At 42.5% G+C, this 23262-nt stretch overlaps 1 pseudogene; it reads left to right on the top strand.

Moving 5' to 3' along the window:
• The first annotated feature begins 611 nt into the window (after nucleotides 1-611).
• On the top strand, nucleotides 612-11681 carry LOC125549413 (annotated as a pseudogene).
• The last annotated feature ends 11581 nt before the right edge of the window (nucleotides 11682-23262 follow it).

Genomic DNA, 23262 nt, shown 5'->3' with positions numbered 1-23262 from the left:
CAGGTGCAGGATACTGAAGATCACCACCAAGCGGCAACATAGCCCGATACTGTTCACCATCCGACAAGCGAGGAAGTAACGACAGAGAACCAGGCCTCGAGCGGGCCTGTGGCACGGCCCACTCGAGTCAAGATGAAGCCCAGGTGGAACGGTGGCCCTGAATGGGTTCGGTAGTTAAATAGCACTGTATAATGTTCGAATGGGTTGGCTTTGGACTGGACAAGCCGAAATTCTCCATTCCACCATGAACCCTAGCTGCTAGTCATAGATCGATCCCGACCCTTACAAGAAGGGGAAGAGGGCATGCAGAGATGAGCAGCTGGCCAGTGAACAACGACACCCCGTCCATGACAAGCCCGATTTCAACTTGCTTTGCTGGTCAATCCGTGTCCGGCTGTTGTGTGGATCCGACTCTGGTCTAGGCCGCAAGCCCGATTTTGACTTGTTTTGCTGGTCGATGATTCCATAAATTGAAGAGAGGGCCATGCCATGATGTACAAGCATCGCAGACAAGCGCTTTGTGTTCCTGATTTCTAGTTGGCGAAACAGTAGCGGCTGGGCGATCGTGATCCTCGGGCCGGCAGTAGTAGAACCATCCGCCACCAGAATCGATGAAGCTTCTCCCGGCCGTCCTCGGCCTCGCCCTCCTCCTGCTCGTCCTGAATCCGAATGGCGTGGAGGCCCGGCCTGCGCCTACCGGCGGTCATGAGAAGAAGTGATAACCCACAAGTATAGGGGATCGCAACAGCTTTCGAGGGTAGAGTATTCAACCCAAATTTATTGATTCGACACAAGGGGAGCCAAAGAATATTCTCAAGTATTAGCAGCTGAGTTGTCAATTCAACCACACCTGGAAACTTAGTATCTGCAGCAAAGTGTTTAGTAGCAAAGTAATATGATAGTGGTGGTAGCGGCAACAAAAGTAAAGACATCAAAAGTAATGTTTTTGGTATTTTGTAGTGATTGTAACAGTAGCAGCGGGAAAGTAAATAAGTGAGAACCAGTATATGGAAAACTCGTAGGCACCGGATCAATGATGGATAATTATGCCAGATGCGGTTCATCATGTAACAGTCATAACATAGGGTGACACAGAACTAACTCCAATTCATCAATGTAATGTAGGCATGTATTCCGTATATAGTCATACGTGCTTATGGAAAAGAACTTGCATGACATCTTTTGTCCTACCCTCCCGTGGCAGCGGGGTCCTATTGGAAACTAAGGGATATTAAGGCCTCCTTTTAATAGAGAACCAGAACGAAGCATTAGCACATAGTGAATACATGAACTCCTCAAAGTATGGTCATCACCGGGAGTGGTCCCGATTATTGTCACTTCGGGGTTAACGAATCATAACACATAGTAGGTGACTATAGACTTGCAAGATAGGATCAAGAACTCACATATATTCATGAAAACATAATAGGTTCAGATCTGAAATCATGGCACTCGGGCCCTAGTGACAAGCATTAAGCATGGCAAAGTCATAGCAACATCAATCTTAGAACATAATGGATACTAGGGATCAAACCATAACAAAACTAACTCGATTACATGATAAATCTCATCCAACCCATCACCGTCCAGCAAGCCTACGATGGAATTACTCACGCACGGCGGTGAGCATCATGAAATTGGTGATGGAGGACGGTTGATGATGACGACAGCGACAAATTCCCCTCTCCGGAGCCTCAAACGGACTCCAGATCAGCCCTCCCGAGAGGTTTTAGGGCTTGGCGGCGGCTCCGTATCGTAAAACGCGATGATTTCTTTTCTCTGATTTTTTTCTCATCGAAAATCAATATATGGAGGTGGAGTTGGAGTTGGAGACGCAACAGGGGGGCCACGAGGTAGGGGCGCGCCCTAGGGGGGGCGCCCCGCACCCTCGTGAGAAGGGTGTGGGCCCCCTGGTCTTCATCTTTGGCGAGGATTTTTTATTGTTTTTTCTAAGATGTTTCGTGGAGTTTCAGGTCATTCCGAGAATATTTGTTTTCTGCACATAAAACAACACCATGGTAATTCTGCTGAAAACAGCGTCAGTCCGGGTTAGTTCCATTCAAATCATACAAGTTAGAGTCTAAAACAAGGGCAAAAGTGTTTGGAAAAGTAGATACGACGGAGACGTATCAACTCCCCCAAGCTTAAACCCTTGCTTGTCCTCAAGCAATTCAGTTGACAAACTGAAAGAAAGAAAGAAAAACTTTTACAAACTCTGTTTTCTCTTGTTGTTGTAACTATGTCAAGCCAGCATTCAAGTTTTCAGCATAGATCATAACTAACCACACTTGCAGTAATTCTTAGGTCTCATCATTACTCATATCAATAGCATAATCAACTAGCAAGTCATAATAATAAATCTCGGATGACAACACTTTCTCAAAACAATCATAATATGATATAACAAGATGGTATCTCGCTAGCCCTTTCTGAGACCGCAAAACATAAATGCAAAGCACCTTTAAAGATCAAGGACTGACTAGACATTGTAATTCATGGTAAAAGAGATCCAATCATAGTCATACCCAATATAAATTAACAGTGATGAATGTAAATGACGGCTGTACTCTCCAGCTAGTGCTTTTTAATAAGAGGGTGATGACTCAACATAAAAGTAAATGGATAGGCCCTTCGCAGAGGGAAGCAGGGATTTGTAGAGGTGCCAGAGCTCGGTTTTGAAATAGAGATAAATTGTATTTTGAGCGGTATACTTTCATTGTCAACGTAACAACTAAGAGATGGCGATATCTTCCATGTGAAACACATTATAGGCGGTTCCCAAACAGAATGGTAAAGTTTATACTCCCCCTCCACCAACAAGCATCAATCCATGGCTTGCTCGAAACAACAAGTGCCTCCAACATACATCAGGTCCCAGGGGGAGTTTTGTTTGCAATTAATTTTGATTTAGTTTGCATAAAGCATGGGACTGGGCATCCCGGTGACCAGCCATTTTCTCGTGAGTGAGGAGCGGAGTCCACTCCTCTTGAGAATAACCCGCCTAACACGGAAGATAAGGACATCATTTGTTGATACATGAGCTATTCGAGCATACAAAACAGAATGTTTATTTGAAGGTTTAGAGTTTGGCACATACAAATTTACTTGGAACGGCAGGTAGATACCGCATATAGGAAGGTATAGTGGACTCATCTGGAATAACTTTGGGGTTTAAGGGATTGGATGCACAAACAGTATTCCCGCTTAGTACAAGTGAAGGCTAGCAAAAGACTGGGAAGTGACCAACTAGAGAGCGACAACAGCCATGTACATACATTAAAATTAATAAACATTGGATGCAAGCATGAGTAGGATATAATCCACCATGAACATAAATATCGTGAAGGCTATGTTGATTTTGTTTCAACTACATGCGTGAACATGTGCCAAGTCAAGTCACTTAAATCATTCAAAAGAGGATACCACCCCATCATACCACATCATAATCATCTCAATAGCATGTTGGCACACAAGGTAAACCATTATAACCATAGCTAATCAAGCATGGCACAAGCAACTATGATCTCTAATTGTCATTGCAAACATGTTTATTCATAATAAGCTGAATCAAGAACGACGGGCTCATCATATTTACAAAAACAAAAGAGGTCGAGTTCATACCAGCTTTTCTCATCTCAGTCAGTCCATCATATATCATCATAATTGCCTTTCACTTGCACGACCGAACGGTGTGAATAATAATAATAGTGCATGTGCATTGGACTAAGCTGGAATCTGCGAGCATTCAATAAAGAGGAGAAGACAAGGCAATATGGGCTCTGGGTTAAATCAACAGTAATGCATATAAGAGCCACTTCAACAATTTAATTATGGTCTTCTCCTACTGGCCCCCAAAGAAAAGAAAAGAAATAAAACTATTTACACGGGAAAGCTCCCAACAAGCAAAAGAAGAACGGGAAATATTTTTGGGTTTTATTTTTAATTATTACTACTACAGAAGAAAAATAAACTACTACTAATTTTTTTTGGTTTTCTTAAGGTTTAACAAACACACAAGAAGAAAGCAGGAAAAAGAAAATAAACTAGCATGGATATTAGAGTGAAAAAGTATGAGTACCGACATCTAGCAATGAGTGTGTGTGAACATAAATATAATGTCGGTGAGAAATACGTACTCCCCCAAGTTTAGGCTTTTGGCCTAAGTTGGTCTATGGCCACGGCTGGCCTGGCGGATATCCATAATAATAGTTGTTGGGGTCATACTGTGATGAGGAAGGATAGTTGGGATCATACTGTGATGAAGAAGAAGACTCTGACTGCCACTGGCTGACAGTCATCTCTGGATCCCAAGAATAAACAGATTGTCGTGGAGGATCATCTTGTGGTTCCTGTTCTGGCTCCTCGACTGGTGTAGGGTTCCGGTAGGCGTGAATAGCCGTCAACGGAACAAGGTACGTGCCTGCAGTCAAATCAAACAAAGAAGGAGCAGGCAAGGTAATAGTCTCAGGATGATGTTTATTAAAGAACAATTGATACTTAAGCTCTCCTGCCCTATTCTTAACAATAAAATCATGTGCCAGCATACTTTTATGATCTAGATAAACACGGGGCAGCACCTTTTCTTCCTTCTCAGCATGCCTAATAGGTATGTTAAAATGTGCGGCTAGGCGTGTGGCATAGATGCCTCCAAAGATGGGGCCCTTAGTACGGTTCATATTTAACCGTCTAGCAATAATACCGCCCAAACTAAAAGTGTTATCATTGTATAAACCTTGCAGCAGAATAATTAAATCAGGGATACTAAGGTTTCCAGAATTTCCGCGTCCAATTAAACAACGACTAGCAAATAATGCAAAGTAACGCAAAACAGGAAAATGTATGCTAGTGATTCGTGCGTCGGAAACCTTCCTGGTTTCTCCTACAGTGATATTATCAATAAACCCAGCCACATCATCATGATGTGGTTCTTCTATCTTGCCCTCAAAAGGGACTAAACAAATCCGACAGAAATCATAAAGTGACATCTCCTTATGCTCATCATATAAATGAAACTCCACCGTAGGTGGTGAGTTCCTAGAATGAAAATGAAAGTTTTGCACAAAGGTATTTGTGAGTAAGAGATACTGACCGCATTGGTCGTGGAGGAAAGCGGTGAGGCCTGCATGTGAGCCAATTCATGAAAATCTTCATAGATACCGGCTTCTCTCAGGAAATCATCAGAAGGCCATTCGCACGCCCGAATCTCCGCGGTGCGTGGCAAATTATACTTAGGCTTCGGTGCCTTTTCCTTCGAGTTTTGGCTCGATGAGCCCCTCAATAATCTCCTCATCATTTTCTGAAAAATTCTGAAATTTCTAGTAACTTCAAAATAAAAGTGAACCAAACTCAATAAAACTGATAGCAACTACTCCTACAAGTGCCTAGAGCCTATATCAAGCATTAGAACTACTTGGAACCATATAAATTTGACATGCAAGCTCAAGAACATGGTCACCTATGCAGCACAAATTTGCAAAGAATAAAGCACTAGAACAAAAACTAATTGGACCAATGGAGGAGTCACATACCAAGGAACAATCTCCCCAAGCAGTTTTGCGAGAGGTGCTTTGAGCAAGGAGATCGAAAATCGCAGCAAAAGTGGCTGGAACTCGTGCTTGAGTTGGTTTTTCGGGTTTGTGTGAGATAGAGGAAGAAGATGGGTGCTGGGATAAGTGGAGGAGGGCCACCGTGGGCCCACGAGGCAGGGGGCGCACGCTATAGGGGGGGCGCCCACCACCCTCGTGGCTAGGTGGCAGCTCCTCCCGTGGTAATTTTTGCACAGTAAATCCTCAAATATTCCCGAAAAAAATCATATTAAATTGGCATGGCATTCTGAGGAATTTTATTTTCAGGATATTTTTATATTGCACAGATAAGTCAGGAAACAGACAGAAAATACTATTTTTACTTTATTTAATCTAAATAACAGAAAATATAGAGAGGGTACAAAAGGTTGTGCTTCTAGTTTCATCCATCTCATGCTCATCAAAAAGAACCCACTAATAAGGTTGATCAAGTCTTGTTAACAAACTCGTTCCGATAATCATGAAACCGGAGAAATTTCGAATAACACTAAGTTACCTCAACGGGGATATGCACATCCCCTATAATAAGTATATCATATTTCTTTTTGATAGTAGGGAGAGGAAATTCAAAACCTCCAATTATAATCGATGGAATTTTTCCAATAGAGTTGATACTATGAACTTGAGGTTGTTTCCTCGGAAAGTGTACCGTATGCTCATTACCATTAACATGAAAAGTGACATTGCCTTTGTTGCAATCAATAACAGCCCCTGCAGTATTAAGAAAAGGTCTTCCAAGAATAATAGACATACTATCATCCTCGGGAATATCAAGTATAACAAAGTCCGTTAAAATAGTAACGTTTGCAACCACAACAGGCACATCCTCATAGATACCGACAGGTATAGCAGTTGATTTATCAGCCATTTGCAAAGATATTTCAGTAGGTGTCAGCTTATTCAAGTCAAGTCTACGATATAAAGAGAGAGGCATAACACTAACACCGGCTCCAAGATCACATAAAGCAGTTTTGATATAATTTCTTTTAACAGAGCAAGGTATAGTAGGTACTCCGGGGTCTCCAAGTTTCTTTGGTATTCCACCCATAAAAGTATAATTAGCAAGCATGGTGGAAATCTCAGCTTCCGGTATCTTTCTTTTATTAGTAATGATATCCTTCATATATTTAGCATAAGGATTTGTTTTGAGCACATCAGTTAATCTCATACGCAAAAAGATAGGCCTAATCATTTCAGCAAAGCGCTCAAAATCCTCATCATCCTTTTTCTTGGATGGTTTCGGAGGAAAGGGCATGGGTTTCTGAACCCAAGGTTCCCTTTCTTTACCATGTTTCCTAGCAACAAAGTCTCTTTTATCATAACGTTGATTCTTTGATTGTGGGTTATCAAGATCAACAGCAGGTTCAACTTCTACATCATTATCATTACTAGGTTGAGCATCATCATGAACATCATCATTAATATTTTTACTAGGTTTATGTTCATTACCAGATTGTGTTTCAGCATCGGACATAGAAATATCATTTGGATTATCAGGTGGTTCAGCAATAGGTTCACTAGAAGTTTTCACAGTTCTATCATTTTTCTTCTTCTTCTTTTTAGAAGAGCTAGGAACATCAATATTATTTCTTTGAGAATCTTGCTCGATTCTCTTAGGGTGGCCTTCAGGATACAAAGGTTCCTGAGTCATTCTACCAGTTCTAGTAGCCACTCTAACAGCATAATCATTTTTCTTTCTATTCATTTCATTAAGCACTTCTTTTTGAGCCTTAAGTACTTGTTCTACTTGAGTGGTAACGATAGAAGCATGTTTGCTAACAAGTTTAAGTTCACCTTTAATATTAGCCATATATTCACCCAAGCGTCTAATCATATAAGCATTTTCTTTTAATTGTCTACCAAAATAAGCATTGAAGTCGTCTTGCTTAAACATAAAGTTATCAAACTCATCCAAGCACTGACTAGCAATTTTAGTAGGAGGGACTTCACCTTTATCATATCTATAGAGAGAATTTACCTTTACTACCTGTGTCGGGATATCGGGATCAGGAGGTTCTTCAGTGAATAAATAATTGAGATCATATGTTTCTTCAACATGCGCTATATTAAGACCATGTATTTCTTCAATAGGAGGTAAATTCTTAACGTCTTCAGCTTTAATACATTTTTCTTTCATAGATTTCTTTGCCTCTTGCATATCTTCGGGACTGAGAAATAAAACACCTTTCTTCTTCGGAGTTGGTTTAGGAATAGGCTCAGTAATTGGAGCAGGAGTTGGCTCAGGAGCTGGCTTAGGAGGTGCCCAATTATTTTCATTTGTCAACATATTATTCAATAGAATTTCAGCTTCATCCGGTGTTCTTTCCCTGAAAAGAGAACCAGCACAACTATCCAGGTAATCTCTGGAAGCATCGGTTAGTCCATTATAAAAGATATCAAGTATTTCAGGTTTCTTAAGAGGATGATCAGGCAAAGCATTAAGTAACTTGAGAAGCCTCCCCCAAGCTTGTGGGTGACTCTCTTCTTTAATTTGCACAAAGTTGTATATTTCCCTCAAAGCAGCTTGTTTCTTATGAGCAGGGAAATATTTAGCAGAGAAGTAATAAATCATATCCTGGGGACTACGCACACAACCAGGATCAAGAGAATTAAACCATATCTTAGCATCACCCTTTAATGAGAACGGAAATATTTTGAGTATATAAAAGTAACGCGATCTCTCATCATTAGTGAACAGGGCAGCTATATCATTTAACTTAGTAAGATGTGCCACAACAGTTTCAGATTCATAGCCATAAAACGGATCAGATTCAACCAAAGTAATTATATCAGGATCAACAGAGAATTCATAATCCTTATCAGGAACACATATAGGTGAAGTAGCAAAAGCAGGTCCAGGTCTCATTTTATCTCTAAGTGATTCTTTGTTCCATTTAATTAATAACCTCTTAAGCTCATATCTATCTTTTGCAAGCAAAAATAGCGGCAGAAGATTCCGTATCAAAAAGATAACCCTCAGGAATAACAGGCATATTTTCATCATCACTATCATCATTGTATTCAGATTCAATAATTTCTTTTTCTCTAGCCCTAGCAATTTGTTCATCAAGAAATTCACTAAGGGGCACCGTAGTATCAGACATAGAAGTAGTTTCATCATAAGTATCATGCATAGCAGAAGTGGCATCATCAATAACATGCGACATATCAGAACGAATAGCAGAAGTAGGTGTAGGTGTCGCAAACTTACTCATAACAGAAGGTGAATCAAGTGCAGAGCTAGATGGCAGTTCCTTACCTCCCCTCGTAGTTGAGGGATAGATCTTGGTTTTTGGATCTCTCAAGTTCTTCATAATGTCCAGCAGATATAAATCCCAAGTGACTCAAAGAATAGAGCTATGCTCCCCGGCAACGGCGCCAGAAATTAGTCTTGATAACCCACAAGTATAGGGGATCGCAACAGCTTTTGAGGGTAGAGTATTCAACCCAAATTTATTGATTCGACACAAGGGGAGCCAAAGAATATTCTCAAGTATTAGCAGCTGAGTTGTCAATTCAACCACACCTGGAAACTTAGTATCTGCAGCAAAGTGTTTAGTAGCAAAGTGATATGATAGTGGTGGTAGCGGCAACAAAAGTAAAGACATCAAAAGTAATGTTTTTGGTATTTTGTAGTGATTGTAACAGTAGCAGCGGAAAAGTAAATAAGAGAGAACCAGTATATGGAAAACTCGTAGGCACCGGATCAGTGATGGATAATTATGCCGGCTGCGGTTCATCATGTAACAGTCATAACATAGGGTGACACAGAACTAACTCCAATTCATCAATGTAATGTAGGCATGTATTCCGTATATAGTCATACGTGCTTATGGAAAAGAACTTGCATGACATCTTTTGTCCTACCCTCCCGTGGTAGCGGGGTCCTATTGGAAACTAAGGGATATTAAGGCCTCCTTTTAATAGAGAACCGAAACAAAGCATTAGCACATAGTGAATACATGAACTCCTCAAACTATGGTCATCACCGGGAGTGGTCCCGATTATTGTCACTTCGGGGTTGCCGGATCATAACACATAGTAGGTGACTATAGACTTGCAAGATAGGATCAAGAACTCACATATATTCATGAAAACATAATAGGTTCAGATCTGAAATCATGGCACTCGGGCCCTAGTGACAAGCATTAAGCATGGCAAAGTCATAGCAACATCAATCTCGGAACATAATGGATACTAGGGATCAAACCATAACAAAACTAACTCGATTACATGATAAATCTCATCCAACCCATCACCGTCCAGCAAGCCTACGATGGAATTACTCACGCACGGCGGTGAGCATCATGAAATTGGTGATGGAGGACGGTTGATGATGACGACAGCGACGAATTCCCCTCTCCGGAGCCTCGAACGGACTCCAGAGCAGCCCTCCCGAGAGGTTTTAGGGCTTGGGGGCGGCTCCGTATCGTAAAACGCGATGATTTCTTTTCTCTGATTTTTTTCTCATCGAAACTCAATATATGGAGGTGGAGTTGGAGTTGGAGACGCAACAGGGGGGCCACGAGGTAGGGGCACGCCCTAGGGGGGGCGCCCCGCACCCTCGTGAGAAGGGTGTGGGCCCCCTGGTCTTCATCTTTGGCGAGGATTTTTTATTGTTTTTTCTAAGATGTTCCGTGGAGTTTCAGGTCATTCCGAGAATATTTGTTTTCTGCACATAAAACAACATCACATGGTAATTCTGCTGAAAATAGCGTCAGTCCGGGTTAGTACATTCAAATCATACAAGTTAGAGTCCAAAATAAGGGCAAAAGTGTTTGGAAAAGTAGATACGACGGAGACGTATCAAGAAGCCGTCGAGCGCCACCTTCTTTGTCTTCGGGGATGACTTCGCTGACAACAGGAACCTCCCTCTGACCGACCCCGTCACCGAGATGTCATGGCAATGGGCTTACCCCTACGGCTCCAACTACGTCGATACCGATGGGTTTCCGCGGCCGAATACCCCGTCCGGCCGCTTCTCAAACTACAAGATCCAGTCGGATTTCATCGGTAAGTACCGTTGTTATACTTATTTATTGCCCTAAAACAAGTACTCTGTTATATTGTATAAATCCCCGGTGCATCATAATTAACCCTACTCATTGTTCTATTGATAACTTGCAGCAACAATGTTGGGGTTGGAGGAAGCCCCTCTAGCACATGCCCGTACAGCGGAGAAAACCTGCGACCCGTCCGGCATGACTTTTGCTACGGGTGGTGCAGTGGTGTTGGATAGTACATCACATGAGTTTCCCACCTTTACCAAGCAAGTCAATACTTTCAGGAAGATGGTCAAGGACGGGACCATCACGGAGAAACAATTGACTCACTCTGTAGCGCTCGTGGCCTTCTCCGGCAATGATTATGCAAGCACCGGCGTCATTGGACTAAGTAGCCCCAACGATGTGAGTACTATATCAACATAGTATGCATACACTAGTTTGAACAATTAATTTGTTTGTGCATCTTACTAACTTAATTTTCATGTATGCGGTGCAGATTAATGCTTATATTGGGAAAGTGACAAAAGAGATGGCTGCTAATGTGGAGCAATTGTTGAAGCTCGGGGTGACAAAGGTTCTTGTCAACAACTTACATCCTGTCGGTTGCACACCATCACAAACCCGAACTAACAACTACACCACGTGCGATATTTTTGAAAACTTGGGTGCTTCCATCCATATAATAACTTGAAACAAGTTATGACAGCAAAGAAGAATGTCCACATCACCGATCTGTACACCACATTCATTAATATTGTGGATAATGTGCCAGGTATGTATCTGCATGCATTCAAAAGTTTCTTTATTTCAAAATTTTCTAATCTAAATTAATTTGATGTACATTAATGTAGGTAAAGGCTCAGACCTAACGAAGCAATTCAAGCGCAAACTATCGCCGTGTTGCGAGAGTTTAGATTCGAAGGGTTACTGTGGACAGCAAGGCGAGTTGTCCAGAGAGCTTCTTTACACCGTGTGCGACAAGTCCAATAAATTTTTCTATTGGGACGACATGCACCCGACGCACGTGGGATGGGAGGCTGTCATGAAACAATTGGAAAAGCCCTTGAGGGTGTTTTTAGATCAAGACTAGGTAGTCAGCTTTCATATGTCGTTGTAGCGCTTTTCATCCATGATGACAATATTCTGATTGTATTTGTTCGATAGTTTCAAGCGTTTCAAAGACTGTATTTTCTGTATTCCAGGATGAATATTATATTGCATTTGCGTCTTCTTTTGTGAAAACTATATTCCTAAGAAGTAATTAGTGTATATCATTTGGCACATCTACAATAAAGATGTGTTCTAGCTATACAAACCGAATGCTTGCCTATATGCGGCTCAATAAGCTCAAGGCATTTCCACACCGTTTGATTATTTGTTGTCGACGTGATCTATCGGGTCGGCATGTTCTAGGGGTGACGGGTGCCTTGTCACTTAATTGAGGATTGATATAGGGGTATCTGTGGATACCCGACCCGAATGGGTATGGTTTAGGTTCGTTTTTATGTGCATATACAATGCTTAAACACCATCAACTAGTCATGGAGAAGACATGAGCATAACTCTATACTTGCGCAACTAGACCCGATAGTCTAACTCATAGGATCCATAACTGTTTTTTCCACGCCAACCCACGGCAGTGCACTAAGCAATCCTCTCACAAAACATTGAAACCCACCAACACCTCCCGCCGCTTGCCTCCAATATGTGACCTCGCCTAATATATCCATGACGAGCTCCCTGGGTCTCTTTTGGTGCTCCACCTTATTGAAGACTCTCACATTTTTTTGCTTCCACGGGGACTAGGTGAAGACTCTCACCTTTCTTTGCCTCCGCGGGGACCAGATGGAGACTCTCGCATTTCTTTGCTTCCACGGGGACCATTTGACCGCTATGATTAATGTGTCGAAACCAATACCCCGATTCTCCGTGTGTGCAGATTCTGAATGCTACCCTTTTTTGTATTTGTTTGTTGCGCGAACCAATGGCAACATTGTTTCACACGGTTTTCATTGGAAACGACTTGTCGACATGGCATGCCATAGAGTATGGCCTTGAATTGCACAATAAATAAGAGACTATCTAGCGAGTGGGAAATGGGGTGAACATTCGGGTTTGGCGTGGCCACTCGATCCCAAGAGACCCCCTTGCGATCTACCCCCCCCTCCCGAGGCCAATGCCACCTCCACTGGGTGGTCGAATTCATCTAACAAGGAGGTAAAAAGAATCCGGCTAGGCTGCAACAATATTTTTAGGAGCTGGATGTCGAGGAGATTGCAAAGCTTAAGTCTTAGAGCACATGGAAGCATGAGCACTCGGAGAAGCATGGTTTACAGTTTGCAACGCTTATTGATTGCCCTTGGACGAGCATAGGGTAGCGGTGCGTCAAGCAATAAACAGGCTAACACTCGCCTAGATTGGAAGTCCATATGTCACGGTGCCCCAAAAATGTGTATTTTCATATGGAAGTTAACTTCCAATGCACTCGCAAACTAGGAGAATATGTGACATTGAGGTAGTGTGTTGTCTCTCTCTTGCCCACGGGGCAACTGTGTGGAGCGCCATGCCTCTGATGGCCACCAAAAAGCCTTTTATGGATCCATTTATCGAAGGCTTACCACCCATTATTTTATGATTATGCTGCAAGCATGAGTTTTGAAAGCCTTTTGATCCTGGAAAATAGGACCGTCAAATAAACCAACTCCCATAAAGTAAAATGTCATACATTTCAAGATAGAATCCTATACTATTAAGTACTGAGGTTCAATGACACTTCATTGGCCATTGTAACACTTTACTTTGGTATATTATTTTTTATTAAGAGTGGGCTCATGTTGATTGCTAACCTTATGATCAAGGGGGAGATTGTTGGAATTGATCTCAGGTTGTTATTGACCTAGAGTGAAGGGGGAGTCTTTTTCCACAATGGTGCTTTGATCGTGGGCACCTAGAACCAACATATGGTTTTAGTCCTTCGCCCATCGGCCCGTCGTATAAACAGAAGAGGTCACGTACCTCTTCGTGTGTGCACACATATATGAGTTAAACCTTGCTAGAGGGCTAACTACCGATCCTAAAAAAGAGAGTTGATGGCCAGAAGACCCTCTACCACCACTGGCTACCACATGGTAGTGTCGGCGGCCCTCCCGCGTACCTGCTGCCGTCTACCCTGTTGTTGCTCTTCTCCTCCGAAGGATTCCACATCACTGGAGACTCATGACAGTAAAATCAGGGACTATCCCATCTTGGTCATACAAAATCACGGTTAGTATGTAATCTTTCGATGTGCTTCAGGTGTTTCAGTCAGAGATCCATATCCTATTATGTTAACCCTTAAGGATTATCTCTAACATACTCCAGTCAGTGTCACAAGAGTTAATTACACGATAGTACCACATTTGGGGCGGTGGTGACGAATTGATACCACTTTTGAAAAATTTTACGTGTCAGTACCACGTTTGATTCAAACCGTTGCGAATCGGGCTAAACCTCGTATTTCTACGTATTGACGCTGGAACTGACCGCCCGGGCCCACGCGTCAGCTGCCACGCTGGCGAATCGGTACCCGCCCGCTCACTCGATAGGTGCGGTCCGGCTCGAACCAGACCGACCCGTGCTCTGTCTCTCTTCCTCCTCGCTCGTGCCTCTCTGCTCGCTCCTCTCTCGCCGCCCTCGTCGGTGCCCGCAGCGTTGCTGGACCGGACCGCCGCCGCCCGCCATGGTTTTCGAAGACGAAAGCAGTGACGACACTTCCAGCCTGCCGTACATGCACTCGACCTCATCCATGGACGGGCTGAGCCAGGTGATTTTCCTTGAGCTAGGTTTAGGGTTTGGGTTACAGATTTGGTGTTTTTTGATTTGATTGATTTCTCTGGGTTTTGATTTGGGCATTTTGTTTGAACGAGCTTCGGCAGGTCCCTTTCAGCGTTGAAGATCCAGATTACCACGGGCTTGAGCTGGAAACGATGTCGGTATGTGAGAAGCACGGGAAGGCATCTGAGAGGCTTGTCGCATTTGAAGGAACAGACACAGGGAGAAGGTTCTTAGCATGTGCAGAGCCGGTATGAACTGTAGGCTGATAGTGGGATATTATATGTCATATTATTCCTCATGCGCACATCCCTCATGTTCCAAGCTAACATGCATAACCTTATCACTTTTACATGAGTTTACAAGAAAAAGTGATAAAGGGAGACTTACATGTCACAAGGATAACTGATCTGCTATATAGTATGTTCATATTAGTAAAAGGGCTGATTATTAGGGCATATTTAACTTGGCAGTGGAATCTTTACTGTCATTTTGTTAGGGCTGATTATTCACTTTTGCAACAGCAGTAGCTTGTGTAGTTTAATGACAGTGGTACTGTTATTTTGCAGTGGGATTGTTTTTGCCCACATGTGAAATATTCAGTTTGAGACTTCTACAGGTTTTAAGTTGTTATTGTGGCATTTTTATGTAGTTGAATGACAGTGGTATTGTTAATTATGTTGCTGTTACTTTTGCTCCTGTTTGTAACTAAATATTGATTGAACTGTCAGTTTTATGTTGGGATGCACCTGCTGTTATGTATGTAAATGCTACAAATATTCAGTTGAATGGATAGTATGTACTGCAAATGCTTTGGCAGTTCACCAAGTTTGCAGTTTGAGATTGCTTTTGTAGGTGATTAGCAAAAACTAGTTTAAATCTGTAGCTGACTAGTGTTGTAGTTTGTCATGTTGTTATTTAGTGGGTAGGTACATCTCAATTACCAGTGTAGCTTAGTGTTGTTATTATTACCAATGTAGAAAGGACAAAATAGTGTTATTGCTTTGCACTAGTTATGCACTAACTTGTTTATTTTTTATTTATTTTTCTTTTTGCAGGAAGGGCAGAATTGTGGGTTTGTTGAATGGGTTGATCACCAGTGGCCCCCAACAATGCAAAATGCATTGTTGAAGCTGTGGGCAATGGTTGAAGATAGCAAGAGTGCTAGGGTGAATGATAATCTTGAAAGTTCTTTCACTATCCACCATCTGACAGAAGAGAAGAACAACCTGGAGGCCAACTATGACAAGCTAGTCCAAGATGTGCATCAGCTTATGAGCTTCCAGGAGGATAGGGTGGTGGATTTCAGACATCTGCAGTCTGCCATTACATATCAGCATGAATGCAGAAGTGAACTGGTGGCTGATATGAATGCACAGATGGCAAAGAAAGATGCAGAGTTTGAGAAGTTTAAGCAGAATTATGATGTGCTACTGAACCTGACAAGATCTCAAGCTACAGTCATCCAGAACCTGAAGTTGAAGCATATTACTGATAAGAAATTGCTTACTGAAGCTAAGATGAACTTGGAGTTGAAGAATGCAGAGCTCACAAAGTCTGAGGAGAAGCTCACCCAAGATAAGCTAGAGTTGAAGTTTCAGGTTACTGATTTGCTCAAGGGAAAGGAAAAGCATGGTGAAGAGAAGGGGCAGCTAGAGCTTCAGATTGCTGAGTTGATTAAGGCAGAGGAGAAGCTGAAGGAGAAGATCAAGGGGATCCAGGACATCTTAGAGAAGTGAAGAAAATGAATATGAGAGTAGTGGGCAATGCTGACCTTTTGGGCATGATGGTTGTGTAGTGTATGGCTCTACTAAATGTGAACTTCTCTAAGATGAACTATGGCTGTGTATGTATGTAGTAGATGTTGGAAATATGCCCTAGAGGCAATAATAAATTAGTTATTATTATATTTCCTTGTTCATGATAATCGTTTATTATCCATGCTATAATTGTATTGATAGGAAACTCAGATACATGTGTGGATACATAGACAACACCATGTCCCTAGTAAGCCTCTAGTTGACTAGCTCGTTGATTAATAGATGGTTACGGTTTCCTGACCATGGACATTGGATGTCGTTGATAACGGGATCACATCATTAGGAGAATGATGTGATGGACAAGACCCAATCCTAAGCTTAGCTCAAGGATCGTGTAGTTCGTATGTTAAAGCTTTTCTAATGTCAAGTATCATTTCCTTAGACCATGAGATTGTGCAACTCCCGGATACCGTAGGAGTGCTTTGGGTGTGCCAAACGTCACAACGTAACTGGGTGGCTATAAAGGTACACTACAGGTATCTCCGAAAGTGTCTGTTGGGTTGGCACGAATCGAGACTGGGATTTGTCACTCCGTGTGACGGAGAGGTATCTCTGGGCCCACTCAGTAGGACATCATCATAATATGCACAATGTGATCAAGGAGTTGATCACGGGATGATGTGTTACGGAACGAGTAAAGAGACTTGCCGGTAACGAGATTGAACAAGGTATCGGGATACCGACGATCGAATCTCGGGCAAGTATCGTACCGCTAGACAAAGGGAATTGTATACGGGATTGATTAAGTCCTTGACATCGTGGTTCATCCGATGAGATCATCGTGGAACATGTGGGAGCCAACATGGGTATCCAGATCCCCGCTGTTGGTTATTGACCGGAGAGTCATCTCGGTCATGTCTGCATGTCTCCCGAACCCGTAGGGTCTACACACTTAAGGTTCGGTGACGCTAGGGTTATGGAGATATTAGTATGTGGTAACCCGAATGTTGTTCAGAGTCCCGGATGAGGTCCCGGACGTCACGAGGAGTTCCGGAATGGTCCGGAGGTAAAGAATTATATATAGGAAGTGCTATTTCGGCCATCGGGACAAGTTTCGGGGTCACCGGTATTGTACCGGGACCACCGGAAGGGTCCCGGGGGTCCACCGGGTGGGGCCACCTGCCCCGGGGGGCCACATGGGCTGTAGGGGGTGCGCCTTGGCCTATATGGGCCAAGGGCACCAGCCCCAAGAGGCCCATGCGCCAAGAGAGAGGGAAAAGGGAGAGTCCTAAAGGGGGAAGGCACCTCCGAGGTGCCTTGGGGAGGATGGACTCCTCCCCCCTTGGCCGCACCCTTCCTTGGAGGAAGGGGCAAAGGGCTGCGCCTCCCCCCTCTCCCTTGGCCCTATATATAGTGGGGAAAAGGAGGAGCAACCAATACCTAAGGCCTGGCGCCTCCCTCTCCCTCCCGTGACACATCTCCCTCCTCCCGCAGCGCTTAGCGAAGCCCTGTTGGAATCCCGCTACTTCCACCACCACGCCGTCGTGCTGTTGGATCTCCATCAACCTCTCCTCCTTGCTGGATCAAGAAGGAGGAGACGTCGCTGCTCCGTACGTGTGTTGAACGCGGAGGTGCCGTCCGTTCGGCGCTAGGATCATCGGTGATTTGGATCACGACGAGTACGACTCCATCAACCCCGTTCTCTTGAATGCTTCCGCGCGCGATCTACAAGGGTATGTAGATCCACTCCTCCCTCGTTGCTAGATGACTCCATAGATTGATCTTGGTGACACGTAGGAAAATTTTGAATTATGCTACGTTCCCCAACAGTGGCATCATGAGCTAGGTCTATGCGTAGTTTCTATGCACGAGTAGAACACAAAGTAGTTGTGGGCGTTGATTTTGTTCAATATGCTTGCCGTTACTAGTCTTATCTTGATTCGGCGGCATCGTGGGATGAAGCGGCCTGGACCGACCTTACACGTATTCTTACGTGAGACAGGTTCCACCGACTGACATGCACTAGTTGCATAAGGTGGCCAGCGGGTGTCTGTCTCTCCTATTTTAGTCGGATCGGATTCGATGAAAAGGGTCCTTATGAAGGGTAAATAGCAATTGGCATATCACGTTGTGGTTTTTGCGTAGGTAAGAAACGTTCTGCTAGAAACCCATAGCAGCCACGTAAAACATGCAAACAACAATTAGAGGACGTCTAACTTGTTTTTGCAGGGTATGCTATGTGATGTGATATGGCCAAAGGATGTGATGAATGATATATGTGATGTATGAGATTGATCATGTTCTTGTAATAGGAATCACGACTTGCATGTCGATGAGTATGACAACCGGCAGGAGCCATATGAGTTGTCTTTATTTATTTATGACCTGCGTGTCAACATAAACGTCATGTAATTACTTTACTTTATTGCTAACCGTTAGCTGTAGTAGTAGAAGTAATAGATGACGTGACAACTTCATGAAGACACGATGATGGAGATCATGATGATGGAGATCATGGTGTCATGCCGGTGACGATGATAATCATGGAGCCCCAAGATGGAGATCAAAGGAGCTATATGATATTGGCCATATCATGTCACTATTATTTGATTTCATGTGATGTTTATCATGTTTTTGCATCTTATTTGCTTAGAACGACGGTAGTAAATAAGATGATCCCTCATTACAATTTCAAGAATGTGTTCTCCCCTAACTGTGCACCGTTGCTAAAGTTTGTCGTTTCGAAGCACCACGTGATGATCGGGTGTGATAGATCCTTACGTTCACATACAACGGGTGTAAGACAGTTTTACACATGCAAAACACTTAGGGTTAACTTGACGAGCCTAGCATGTGTATAGACATGGCCTCGGAACACAGAAGACCGAAAGGTCGAGCATGAGTCGTATGGTAGATACGATCAACATGAAGATGTTCACCGACGTTGACTAGTCCGTCTCACGTGATGATCGGACACGGCCTAGTTGACTCGGATCATGTAATCACTTAGATGACTAGAGGGATGTCTATCTGAGTGGGAGTTCATAAGATGAACTTAATTATCCTAAACATAGTCAAAAGGTCTTCGCAAATTATGTCGTAGCTCGTGTTTCAGTTCCACTGTTTAGATATGTTCCTAGAGAAAAATTAGTTGAAAGTTGATTATGCGGACTAGGTCCGTAAACTGAGGATTGTCCTCATTGCTTCATAGAAGGCTTATGTCCTTAATGCACCGCTTAGTGTGCTGAACCTCAAACGTCGTCTGTGGATGTTGCAAACATCTGACATACACGTTTTGATAACTACGTGATAGTTCAGTTAAACGGTTTAGAGTTGAGGCACCGAAGACGGTTTTGAAACGTCACGAAACATATGAGATGTTTCGAGGGTTGAAATTGGGATTTCAGGCTCGTGCCCACGTCAAGAGGTATAAGACCTCCGACGATTTTCTTAGCCTGCAAACTAAGGAGAAAAGCTCAATTGTTGTGCTTGTGCTCAGATTGTCTGAGTACAACAAATCGCTTGAATCGAGTGGGAGTTGATCTTCCAGATGAAATAGTGATGGTTCTCCGAAGTCATTACCACCAAGCTGCTAGAGCTTCGTGATGAACTATAATATATCAGGGACATATATGATGATCCTTGAGATATTCGCGATGTTTGACACCAAAGTAGAAATCAAGAAGGAGCATCAATTGTTGATGGTTGGTGAAACCACTAGTTTCAAGAAGGGCAAGGGCAAGAAGGGATACTTCATGAAAAACGGCAATTCAGCTGCTGCTCTAGTGAAGAGACCTAAGGTTGAACCCAAACCCGAGACTAAGTGCCTCTGTAATAAGGGGAACAGCCACTGGAGCAGAATTACCCTAGATACTTGGTAGATTAGAAGGCTGGCAAGGTCGATAGAAGTATATTGGATATACATTGTGTTGATGTGTACTTTACTAGTACTCCTAGTAGCACCAGGGTATTAGATACCGGTTCGGTTGCTAAGTGTTAGTAACTCGAAATAAAAGCTACGGATTAAACGGAGACTAGCTAAAGGTGAGCTGACGATATGTGTTGGAAGTGTTTCCAATGTTGATATGATCAAGCATCGCACGCTCCCTCTACCATCGAGACTGGTGTTAAACCTAAATAATTGTTATTTGGTGTTTGCGTTGAGCATAGACATGATTGGATTATGTCTATCGCAATACGGTTATTCATTTAAGGAGAATAATGGTTACTCTGTTTATTTGAATAATACCTTCAATGGTCTTACACCTAAAATGAATTGTTCATTGAATCTCGATCATAGTGATACACATGTTCATGCCAAAAGATATAAGATAGTAATGATAGTACCACCTACTTGTGGCACTGCCACTTAAGTCATATCGGTATAAAACACATGAAGAAGCTCCATGTTGATGGATCTTTGGACTCACTCATTTTTGAAAAGTTTGAGACATGCGAACCATGTCTATTGGTGTTTATGCATGAAGAAACTCCATGCAAATGGACCGTTTGGACTCACTTGATTTTTGAATCACTTGAGACATGCAAATCATACCACATGGGCAAGATGACTGAAAGCCTCGGTTTCAGTAAAATGGAACTAGAAAGCAACTTGTCGGAAGTAATACATTTTGATGTGTGCAGTCCAATGAGTGCTGAGGCATGTGGTGGATATCGTTATGTTATTACTTCACAGATGATTTGAGTAGATGTTGAGTATATTTACTTGATGAATCACGAGTCTGAATTATTGAAAGGTTCAAGTAATTTCAGGGTGAAGTTGAAAGATCGTCATGACAAGAGGATAAAATATCTATGATATGATCATAGAGATGAATATCTGAATTACGAGTTTGGCACATAATTAAGACATTGTGGAAATTGTTTCACAATTAATACAGCCTGGAACACCATAGTGTGATGGTGTGTCCGAACATCATAACTGCACCCTATTGGATATGATGCATACCATGATGTCTCTTATCGAATTACCACGATAGTTTATGGGTTAGGCATTAGAGACAACCACATTCACTTTAAATAGGGCACCACGTAATTCCGATGAGATGACACCGTATGAACTATGGTTTAGAGAAACCTAAGCTGTCATTTCTTAAAAGTTTGGGGCTGCGACGCTTATGTGAAAAAGTTTCAGGCTGATAAGCTCGAACCCAAAGCGGATAAATGCATATTCATAGGACACCCAAAACAGTTTTGTATACCTCCTGTCTCAGATCCGAAAGCAATAAAGGGATTGTTTCTGGAAATCGGGTCCTTTCTCGAGGAAAAGTTTTCTCTCGAAAGAATTGAGTGGGAGGATGGTGGAGACTTGATGAGGTTATTGAACCGTCACTTCAACTAGTGTATAGCAGGGCACAAAGAGTTGTTCCTGTGGCACCTACACCAATTGAAGTGAAAGCTTATCATGAAACTTCAGATCAAGGCACTTCCAAACCTCGTGGGATGACAAGGATGCGTGCTACTTCAGAGTGGTACGTAATCCTGTCTTAGAAGTCATGTTGCTAGACAACAATGAACCTACGAGCTATGGAGAAGCGATGGTGGGCCTGGATTCCGATAAATGGCTCGAGGCCATAAAATCCGAGAGAGGATCCATGTATGAAAACAAAGTGTAGACTTTGGTAGAACGGCTCGATGGTCGTAATGCTATTGAGTACAGATGGATTTTAAAAGGAAGACGGACAATGATGGTAAATGTCACCATTAAGAAAGCTCGACTTGTCGTTAAGAAGTTTCTCGACAAGTTCAAGGAGTTGACTACGATGAGCCTTTCTCACTCGTAGTGATGCTAAGAGTCTGTTGGAATTATATTAGCGATTACTGCATTATTTATGAAATCTTGCAGATAGGATGTCAAAACATTGTTTCCTTGACGATTTTCTTGAGGGAAGGTTGTATGTCATACAACCGAAAGGTTTTGTCAATCCTGAAAGATGCTAATAAGTATGCAAAGCCCCAGCAATCCTTCTGAGGACTGGAGTAAGCATCTCGGAGTTGGAATGTATGCTTTGATGGGATGATCAAAGATTTGGGTTTATACAAAGTTTATGAGAAACTTGTATTTCCAAAGAAGTGAGTGGGAGCACTATAGAATTTCTGATGAGTATATGTTGTTGACATATTATGGATCAGAAATGACGTAGAATTTCTGGAAAGCATATAGGGTTATTTGGAAAGTGTTTTTCAATGGAAAGCCTAGATTAAGCTACTTGAACATTGAGCATCAAGATCTATAAGGATAGATCAAAACGCTTAATGGTACTTTCAAATGAGCACATACCTTGACATGATCTTGAAGGTGTTCAAGATGGATCAGTCAAAGAAGGAGTTCTTGCCTGAGTTGTAAGGTATGAAGTTAAGACTTAAAGCTCGACCACGGCAGAAGAAAGAGGAAGGACGAAGGTCGTCCCCTATGCTTTAGACGTAGGCTCTACAGTATGCTATGCTGTGTACCGCACCTGAAATGTGCCTTGCCATGAGTCAGTCAAGGGGTACAAGAGTGATCCAAGTATGGATCACAGGACAACGGTCAAAGTTATCCTTAGTAACTAGTGGACTAAGGAATTTTCTCGATTATGGAGGTGGTAAAAGAGTTCGTCGTAAAGTGTTACGCCGATGCAAACTTTGACACTAATCCAGATTATTCTGAGTAGTAAACTGGATTCGTATAATAGAACAGTTATTTGGAATAGCTCCAAATAGAACGTGGTAGCTGCATCTAGGAGATGACATAGAGATTTGTAAAGCACACACGGATCTGAAAGGTTCAGACCCGTTGACTATAACCTCTCTCACAAGCATAACATGATCAAACCCAGAACTCATCGAGTGTTAATCACATGGTAAATGTGAACTAGATTATTGACTCTAGTAAACTCTTTGGGTGTTAGTCACATGGGGATGTGACCTTGGGTGTTAATCACATGGCGATGTGAACTAGATTATTGACTCTAGTGCAAGTGGGAGACTGTTGGAAATATGCCCTAGAGGCAATAATAAATTAGTTATTATTATATTTCCTTGTTCATGATAATCGTTTATTATCCATGCTATAATTGTATTGATAGGAAACTCAGATAC

This window comes from Triticum urartu, chromosome 3 (assembly GCF_003073215.2).
Source record: "Triticum urartu cultivar G1812 chromosome 3, Tu2.1, whole genome shotgun sequence".
In the NCBI taxonomy this organism is placed as follows: Eukaryota; Viridiplantae; Streptophyta; class Magnoliopsida; order Poales; family Poaceae; genus Triticum; species Triticum urartu.
This window is presented reverse-complemented; position numbering and strand designations above follow the sequence as displayed.